This window comes from Belonocnema kinseyi, chromosome 1, assembly GCF_010883055.1.
Source record: "Belonocnema kinseyi isolate 2016_QV_RU_SX_M_011 chromosome 1, B_treatae_v1, whole genome shotgun sequence".
Classification (NCBI taxonomy): domain Eukaryota; kingdom Metazoa; phylum Arthropoda; class Insecta; order Hymenoptera; family Cynipidae; genus Belonocnema; species Belonocnema kinseyi.
Genome location: NC_046657.1, coordinates 123,957,935 through 123,966,993, shown reverse-complemented (window position 1 = coordinate 123,966,993; position 9,059 = coordinate 123,957,935). Strand labels below are relative to the sequence as shown.

The following is a 9,059-nucleotide window of genomic DNA, read 5'->3' as shown; positions in this document are numbered from 1 at the left end:
GCCAATTAGCACAAATGGTAAGTTCCGACAGTGCCTACAAGTGTGCCTACTGGCCGCTAAATGGCAATACCGGTTTCATATGTATACACCTGGTAGGTATATGTAGATTCGAAACCACTTAGTATTAGAAATTTTATTTATTTTTTGAATACCTTTTTGGTTATATCTTTAGAGTATAGCAAAAGTGGATGTTAAAATTAAACATTGACAATCACATGGTCCTAAAAACGATTGAATGTTTTTTTATCAATCTTAAAATTAATTACGGCATTTTCTTATGTCAGCAATTTCGACTGGGTCAGTACTGCGCCAGCGGTCACTGTGTATAATTTCATCTATAAATGAACCTCGCAGTGTCATTAGAATCCAATGATATCAGTTTTAAAAATATTATAGGTATAGTGTAGGCCGAATAAAGTTAACCACCGAGACAAATGTATTAATGTAAAACATTAGAGTTATGCAATCTTTATGTTTTAAATAATTCGGTTTAATACGAGAAACGTAAAGCATTCCATAACTTTTGATAAACATGAGGTTATATAAACCAAATATTTCACAAGAATTGTTTTATATATGAAAATAATAAAAAGCTAGTTGGGCTAGTTGCGCCTGTTGGTTCTTGCGCTTCGCGCTGGATAATATATTTATCTTGCGCTCCGCGCTCGGTAATATATTTACCACGCTCTTCGCGCTCGGTCTTTGCATTACCCTCCACATTTGAGCACAGACCACAATGCGAAATTTTCTACATTCTATGTTAAAAACTATTATATCAAATGTCTATTACAATTTTTTGCGTGTACCTTGGTCTGGTACTGCTTATTCTGATATTGCAAAATAATGTTCACATTTAATTTTTCCTGAACCTAATAGGGCCCTGCTGTGGTTATTTAATCATTTTCCCTTTTCTTAAGTGAAGCTAAACACTTTTTTTTTAATTTGTTCTTAAAGAAGGTTCTCAAAATACCTACGGCCTTGACGATTACATTCTCATTGGGATAATCGTGCTTCGCGCTTAACAGTTAGGTTATACAGGCTCTAATTTGTTTATTATTTTGGGCTAATAAAAAAATTCGGCCAAAATAGTTTTGAAATATATTTGGTGTCTAGTGAAAATTTTGAATGAAATTTTTGGATCTATGAAAAAAATAAATTTTTCTATTTTTTGAAAATGTTCAAAATATTGAAAAGTATATAACTTTTCTAATTTTCATCAAAATAAAAAATTTGATGTGGATAATTGGCAAGTCTTTTACCCATCTATAAGAAACGTTGACAAAAATTTTTATAATATTAAGACAAAAAAATTTGAAAATTTTGAAAATGCTATAATTTTTTTAATTTTGGGCTAATCGAAAAAATCGGCAAGAATAGTTTTAAAATAGATTTGGTATCTAGTGAAAATTTTAAATGAGATTTTTGGATCTATGAAAAAAATAATTTTTTATATTTTTTGAAAATTTTCGAATTTTTTAAAAGTATATAACTTTTCTAATTTTCATCGAAATAAAAAGTTTTATTAAAATAATTTGCAAGTCTTTCACCCATATATAAAAAACTTCGACAACAAATTTAAAAACTTCAAACAAAATTTCAAAATTTTGAAAATGCTCCCATTTTTTTAATTTTTGTTCGAAATATCTTATTAACGAACTAAGCCATTATTTTGGGTACCTTCAGAAGTGTATCAAATGCGGACTCGATTGGACAAATCAGTCAAGAGATAGTGTGGCTAAAACATTCAGGTAACCATAGATACAGACATACAAACAGACAGACAGACACCGATGAAATGTTATGATTTTCTGATTCTGTGAGAGCCGAAACATAAAGATCCGTTAAAAACCAGAGATTGAAAATTTGGACGATTACATTACATTCTCAGAAATGAGAATGTAAAACGTGTAATGTAAGATATTTATAGGGAAATATAAACATTAAGCTTGTAATGCTACCCCGGTCTATAATAATTTTTAAAAAAATACAAAAATCAATATGGAAGATCACTTGTAAATGCTAATATTTCTGACCTATATTGATCATTATTTAATTTATTTTTTTGTGCAATGCATTTTTTAAATAACAAGAATGAAATAATATATTCCATTTTTCCTGCTGAAAACGTATGATGAAAAGTTTATTGAAGACAGGCCATTTCGAGAGTAACGTCAAATTAAACCGTTTTATAATTATCGTAGTCTCGCAAGGACATACTAATCAGCCCCATTGTTGATGAATCTGTCAGGGAAGAGCAATGAGAAAGACCAGAGTGTTGTCACCACTCATTATATGGATTAAGATGTATTACTTAAGATGGACAAGCTGCAAGCAAACACATCTCTTATACACGATATGCGCGCACGCCGTTTACTTATTATAAATCATTTATATATGTCAAGAGGACTTGAAAGCTTTAATTTATAAATCAAAAGTTTGTAATTTGAAGAGATTTAAATTCGAATGTATCCAAATGATTATTTTAAACTGCGTTACTTTCTATGCATTCCACCATGTTATATATGAACATTTATAACACGTTCTGTAATTATGATATAACAAAAAGATATCATCGTTCTGTAACAGTTATTGAATTGAAGTGACAGAAATATTATTTAAAACAGGTAACAGTGTTGCATACATTTTCCAGAAGCGCGATTAATATAAATTACACTGAAACCTGGTATTGTGCACGGGTTCGGAAATGGGCCCGCGGCACAAATCCGTGGACTCTGAACATAAACAGGCAGGGCCGTTTGGAAGATTACTGTTGGATTTGGAGGCATGACGCAACCTGATGCAACTAACGCGATGAGAGGGCGGCCGACTATCTGTTTGTCATGCTTGACAGAGTACTTCCTCTCGTTAGACCCCGCGCATCCTCTCATCTCAAAACTGCAGAGGCAATCAGCTCTAGGAACTCACAAATCAAATTTACGGAAATCCAGGTTTCAGTGTATATTGCTTTGTATCTAACATGTATGCATTCTAAACTCTCATTAATAATTCTAAATGAACACATTTCAGAAAAGAATTTAATCAAAAATTATTTAATAAATTTTAACACATGCCGATATATAAACTTGGAATTCTGCAACCCTGAATACTAAATAAAAAAGTCGCTCGGGTTGTAGGCACTGTACGTGGACGTTGCACAAATTATATTTGCAATTGATTCCAAATTTTCTTCATCTAAAAATTCTTGATTTCTATTTTCGATTTTTTCGGGAAATAAAAACTGATGAAAGAAAAACTTCACGACTTATAAGGCGTTCATTCTCTGAGGTTATGTTTTAGAAGCGACTCACTCAAATCATTGGGACAGAAAGTCCTGACACTTAGGAAAAAGTAGCTCTATGTTAGTGAAAAAATCTCACTGAGTTCGCATTTAGCAAAACTGGTTCAAAATTGTTCGACCTGTTCAACGACGTTTCTCTTATTGAATTGTTATTAGTGTTATTTGTTTAAAAAAATTTAAAGAAAAATCTTCTCACGTAGATGAGATATTTAAGTTTAAAAAATCGTTTGTGCCTTCAAAGCCCTTGTCTGTAGACGGATGATTAAATATTATAAATTGCCAATCTTTTATGTACCTACTCACATCAACTTTGAATTATGTTCATTTACCAATTAAGAAACGTTTAATTACATGATTATTCTAATATATAAAATTCACTAGAAAAAAATTTGTTTCAATCAAACAAACATTTTTCTCAGTGTATTTAAATTTGCGTCTTGATGTGATGTCTTCTAGATATATTTTACGATGTTCCCAGGATATCTCGAGATATAAATCAGATATCATACTGCTATGATAGCAAATAAATTAGATCCTATTTTATTTTAATGTTAAGAATAATATTTAGAAGATACCCGGAATTGGAATGGTTACCCACAAAAATATAAAAATGAGAAATCTAATCGTTTTTTAAAGCATTTTCTGATTGCGCGCAAAAATAAGTTATATAAATCACGTTTTACTAGAGTCATTAAAATTCTTTTAAATTTAAACTTAAAATAATTTTCCATGCCACTCAAAAATAATTTGTTTTCAGCAAACATTATTATTTTCAAGTAAACTTCATCTGATCCTCGAGCCAAATAATTATGTTGCATAAAAGATATTCACGTGATGCAAAACAAAACAGTCAAGAGGACGAGGTTTTTGTTTCAAGCCAACTTTTTCTCTGAGTGTATGAAAGTTACTGTGTTGGTGGTAATTCTATGTATATTCCTTACATGTATTTTATTCCTAATTTTAGTACCTAATTCTGGATTTTCTTTCTCCCGAACCTTGGAAAATGGCACAAATCTTTCCTTTCTTTTATTGATTTATTCCATAACTTTTTTCTAAATTTAAATTAGCATTGACCATCTCTAACCACGAAATATTTTAGTTAAGGGAGCGATCCTAAACCCCTGGAAACATCTGTCCCGTTGTCATCAAGATCGTCCGAACAACCATGCCAATAAAATGCAATAAAAACAGGCAGTCATCATTTCCTCCACTGCTACCGGCGTATAGTATAGTGGATTAATAATTAATTCTAGTTAGCTAAAGTGTATGAGTAAGTTATTATGTGTTCTTATTAAACTTTTACTCGGGTAAACCCGGTTATACATCATAGCTACGGACTAAGTCAAGTGACTGATGAGATTAGAATGTTATAAGTTCATTCAAATAATTTAATACGATGGTTGAAACCTCCTACGATGATGTTGTAGGTATACAATAACGAGCGGCCACGTGCGTTGAAGGTACAGCAGTCACTTCTAGTGTCTTATTATTCCTCTAGTGTCTTATCTAGTGTCTAGTTAATAGTTATTATTATTATTTATTATTATTTATTATAAAAAACATTTCTGAGTAGAAATGTTGTCACAGGCTTATACTGCCCAACATGTCGAAGGAATTTTTGGTTAGAGTTGGATTTTTTATTTATTTTTTTAATTTTATTTGATCATTTTGCACGGGACTGTCCCGGTATATATCATCAGTCACGGACGCATTTTCATAATGCAATCAAGTGATCTGATGAGAGCAGTCTGCCCAGACATATTAGACAAAGCCTGGTTTTTACCCCATTGTAGACGGACTGGGTTGCAGTCAAGTACACGATGGGGGGACCTACAGCTTAAGGTGGTTTCCGAATCACCAGAACCTCGGTAAAGTTACATTGAAAAATTTCTAGAGGTACCGGCTCAGGGATCGAACTACTGACCTCTGAGGTGAAGTCCGAGTGTCTAACCAACTGAGCCACCGAGGCTTTAAAATAATTATTATTATTATTATTATTGATAACAATGTTCTCTTATACTGATTCTAGTATGTTGCAGTTTTTTATAAAAATTTTCCCTTTTGGTCCACTTTCAAATTATCGTGTTTAAATGATTGATTAAAATGACCAAACTTAAGTGTTTGAACAAAATATTATTTTTATTATTTTTAATAATATTCCTTTACAATGATTCTAGTAAGTTGCAGTTTTTTCCTCAAATTTTCCATTTATGTGCCACTTTTAAATTATAGTGGATAATAACACAGACCGACAAAATTTGACAAAAGTCAAAAGCCAGAAAGCAGACCAAACATTTCCGAAGAATTTTGATGCGCTGAATCCGAACCCGAACTCAGAATTGCTCCTGTACGTCAGGTTTTCAAGATATCCAAACTTAAAAGTGCAAACCACGCGTTTTTTAGCTGTTTTTGAAGTTATGTAACTGTACAAGAAAAATGTCTACCACAAAGCAAATATGAAATTTGAAAGTACTAATCTTCCCCTTTCAAACCTACTTGGATTTATTAGGATATCTTTATTTTTCACCAAAATATTGTAATTTGAAATTGGTTATTAAACGTTTTAACCCATTAACGCTGAGGTGTTCAGATTTATACAACGCATTCTCTATTGCTGACAGTACGATATTTTTTCTTCAAAATATTATCTCAGGGGTGTTCGAGGGTGCCCTTGCTATTGCCGGTGTCAGTGTTTTGTTATAACCCCTAGAAGATCCAATATGGTGGCCACAATTTAGGGCTTTAAAAAAGAACAAAGTATCCCGCACAAAATACCAACAAAAAAGCATACAGTCGTTTGGAACCAAACTTTGTACATTGATAAAACAATAAAAATATGGAATCCGTGTCTTTTCATTTCTACGGAAACCGTTTCCTAGGGGTAGAAACCACCCCTCACAAGCCACAAGCATGCTGAGCCACCTGACTATGGGAACAATAAGCTTAGTCGCATATTTTTCTTGGAATAATGAAGTTCCATGCCACAAGTGGGTTAACCCACCTACCTGCTAATCCACCTAAACCCAGAAATCACCCCTACTAAATAATAAGCAGGTTAACCCACCTAACCCTGGGAGCAGCGAATTGAGTCGTGTACATTTCGTGAAATAATTGAATTACACACTACAAGTGGGCTAACCTTGAAATGAAATTTTTCAATTTAGCGTATTAACCCATTAACGCCGAGATGGTATGCCATTGTCTCTTGAAAATGTTATCTGAGGGGTTTCAGAGGTTTCCTTTTCGATTAGCTCAGTTTTTTGTTATAACTCCTAGAAGAGCGAATATGGAAAACAGGACTTTAAAAAAAATACTATTATGATTCATTTAATATTGTAAATTTACTTAGGATTTTCCAGCTTACTAAAGCAAGACTCAATATTTTCCAGCCACTTAAGGCTGGACTTGGGATTGTCCAGCTAAGCAAGAAAGTACTTAATATTTTCCAGCCAATTAAAGCAAGACTTTAGATTGCCTAGCCAATTATGGCAAGCCTTTAGATTTCCCAGCCAATAAAGGCAAGACTTTTTATCGTCCAGCCAGGCAAGGCAAGACTTAGGATTGTCCGGCTAAGCAAGGAAGTACTTTAATATTTTCCAATGTAACCGCTAGACAGATTTCAAATACAAAAAGAATTTTATTACCCACGCATCCAACCGTTAGCATGTCACTCAAACGTGATATCTAACACGGAAAGATTTGTAGCAAAAAACGAATTTCATCACCTATGCATAACACGTCATAAAAGCGTCGCCAGTTCAGTGAGCCAGCTAGGGATCGAAGACTGTCTGCGCGGTAGAACGGAGCGCACATAGGGCGAATGTGAACATTAGAATGCACACAGAGTGCGCAGTAGCATTCCGCGCAGTCCGTCTTCTTTTGTTTTATCAATGTGCGAAGTTTGGTTCCAAACGACTGCACGCTTTTTCGTTGGTATTTTGTGCGAGATCCTTTGTTCTTTTTAAAGCCCTAAATTGTGGTCGCCATATGGATCTTCTAGGGGCTATAACAAAAAACTGGCACCGGCAATAGAAAAGGCATACTCGAAAACCCCTGAGATAACATTTTGAAGAAAAAATATCGTACCGTCAGCAATAAAGTATGCGTTGTATAAATCTGAATACTTCAGCGTTAATGGGTTAAAACGCTAAAATAGAAAATTTCAAATTACAATATTTTGGTAAAAAATAAAGATATCCTAATAAATCAAAGTAGGTTTGAAAGGGTAAGATTAGTACTTTCAAATTCCATATTAGCTTTTGTGGTAAACATTTTTCTTGTTCAGTTACATAACCTTTGAAACAACTGAAAAACGCGTTTTTTGCACTTTTAGGTTAGGATATCTTGAAAACCTGACGTACAGGAGCAATTTTGAGCTCGGATTCGGATTCAGTGCATCAAAGTCCTTCGGAAATGTTAGGTTTGGTCTCTGGCTTTAAAATTTATCGGCCTGTGTAATTAATTCAAGTTAACGAAAGTGTTTTAACATGTTATGGTTATTATTATTCATAACAATATTCTCTTGCAATGAATCTAGTATGTTCTAGTTTTTTCTATAATTTTCCACTTTTTGTCCACTTTTAAATTTTAGTTGATTAATGATTAATTGAATTTAACAAAAATGAGTGTCCGAACAAGTTATTATTATTTATAACAATATTCTCTTACAAGAATTCTAGGAATTTGCAGTTTTTTCTTAAATTTTCCACGTTTGGTCCACTTTTAAATTATAGTGAGATAATAATTAATTAAAATTAACAAACGTGAGTGTTTCAAGAAGTTATTATTTTATAGAAATAGATGGTGTACGTTGTTCACTTTAGGTCAGCTGAATTGATAACAATTAAAGTTGTTTCGCACTTCTCGACTCATAATGGTGGCCCTCCTCATCAGTAAGTGTGATTAAATCTGTGAAAAGTATATTATGACTTCTAGGTACGCAGTTTTACAATTGGCATTGTTATTCTCTGGTTAGTATCTCAGTTGTGAAATTATATGCATTTTTAAATTTTTAATTGAAATTTAATTTAATTAATAACTATCTATTAATAAAGATTGCAGCATTCTTAAAAATATTTCTTGTAACGAAATAAACTATTAATGAAAAAACAATTACAATGTAGTAGTAAGGGGGGAGGGTCGGTAAGGCCGGTTTTTGGTCTAATTTATTTTTGGACCAAAAAATCTGAAAAAATCATGGTAGTATCTTATAAGTATCCCGAGTCGATTGGACGCTAAACGGACTACCCTCCACCCCCCCCCCCCCCCCCCCCCCCCCCCCCCCCTACAAATATAGGAAACACCACTACCCACCAACTGTATTTTCGAGAGATTTGACACTCTTAAACATGTATTCTGAGGTTAGCTCGGTTTACTATGGTTTTCGGGGTCGCCGAATACAAATCTGGCATCCTTTGACTTTTATCGCGTCAGGTTCAATGTCATTGGAAGGTCAAATCGAGAAAAAACGGTAAAAAAATCCAAAAAAATACGTTATAGGTTTTTGGAGTCGCTATTTACGAATCTGGCATCCGTTGAACTCTATCGCTTCAGGTTCAAGATCATTTGAAGGTCATTTGAAGGTCAAATCGAGAAAAACGGTAAAAAAAATATGTTATGGGTTTTTGGGGTCGCTGATTATGAACCTGGTGTCCTCTGGCCTTTATCGCGTCAGGTTCAAGGTCATTTGAAAGTCAAATCGATAACATATTTTTTTCAGCGTTTTCTCTCGATTTGACCTTCCCATGACCTTGAACCTGAC

The 9,059-nt window shown here is 33.4% G+C and overlaps 1 protein-coding gene across 3 annotated transcripts in view; it reads right to left on the bottom strand.

Annotated features, from left to right (window-relative positions):
- LOC117167560 (synaptic vesicle glycoprotein 2B) overlaps positions 1–9,059 on the bottom strand; it is a 209,894-nt gene that overhangs the window by 44,757 nt on the left and 156,078 nt on the right. The gene's annotated exons all lie outside the window — the stretch shown is intronic.